Raw genomic sequence first — 1230 nt, 5'->3', positions numbered from 1 at the left:
GGGGAGATTTTTCGTGTCTGTATGTGTAAATTGAAAGCTTCGGGAAGTTACTGGACTGACCAACAAAATAGTTGCTTCCAGTAAACCACAATGGGTATTTACCACCTGGTGGAGGTATTGGTAAGCAGATTTTTTTTTTAACTTTAGACAGAGCCGATTAGCCGGTCTTTTCCATGTTTAGGGGTTAGTTAGCACCTTTTCATGTGGCCCACTGTCTGAAGTTTTTGTACTCAGCATGCGCTGGTTACCATCAAAGTTCTCCAGGTTGATCCTCAGAGAATAATTCCCTGCACAGAAAAAACAAAACATGTATAAATCAAAACAACAAAATATTATTGTTTTGTTTGTTTGTTTGTTTGGCCACTTGAGGGCATCCAAACAAGTTGCAACCAACATCGCTGAACATTTAACTGACCATTAATATTAACTTGGGGTTACGTTTTTGGCCTCATAATTGTAAGTCCAATATTATTATTTCTCCTAGTTCATTCCCTGCTTGTTGCTGGAAATGAAGGCTGATGAAGGCAGTGAGATTTAAATATAAAGTTTTTATAGGCGTATTGACCTTGTGTGGTGATGTTAATGCAGGTTGATCAATTTCCAAGCCAAAATTTGCATCCATGTCTCCCAAAACCATCCTTATACTCTGCCACGGACCTGATAGATAGATAGATAATAGATAAGATAGATAGATATGATAGATAGATAGATAATAGATAAGATAGATAATAGGCAGAATTTTGGCTTGGAAATGACAACCTGCATTACATCACCACACAAGGTCAATACCGCCTATAAAAAACATTTATATTAAATCTCACTGCCTTCATCAGCCTCATTTCCAGCCACAGCAGGAAGAACTAGGAGAATAATGAATATTGGACTTACAATTATGAGGCCAAAAACGTAACCCCAAGTTAATATTAATGGTCAGTTAAATGTTCAGCGATGTTGGTTGCAACTTGTTTGGATGCCCTCAAGTGGCCAAACAAACAAACAAACAAAACAATAATATTTTGTTGTTTTGATTTATACATGTTTTGTTTTTTCTGTGCAGGGAATTATTCTCTGAGGATCAACCTGGAGGACTTTGATGGTAACCAGCGCTATGCTGAGTACAAAAACTTCAAAGTGGCCAATGAAAAGGTGCTAACTAACCCCTAAAATGAAAAAGACCGGCTAATCTGGCTCTGTCTAAAGTTAAAAAAAATCTGCCTACCAATACCTCCA

The 1230-nt window shown here is 37.4% G+C and overlaps 1 protein-coding gene across 1 annotated transcript in view; it reads left to right on the top strand.

Moving 5' to 3' along the window:
• The window catches only part of LOC118333732 (fibrinogen-like protein 1), a gene marked incomplete in the record, with an annotated part of 4498 nt that overhangs the window by 1655 nt on the left and 1613 nt on the right, over window positions 1-1230 (top strand).

Source organism: Morone saxatilis, unplaced genomic scaffold (genome assembly GCF_004916995.1).
Source record: "Morone saxatilis isolate NCDOM2014 unplaced genomic scaffold, NCSU_SB_2.0 Contig22, whole genome shotgun sequence".
In the NCBI taxonomy this organism is placed as follows: Eukaryota; Metazoa; Chordata; class Actinopteri; family Moronidae; genus Morone; species Morone saxatilis.
The sequence above is the reverse complement of the archived record's forward strand: the minus strand, read 5'-3'. Positions and strand labels throughout refer to the sequence as shown.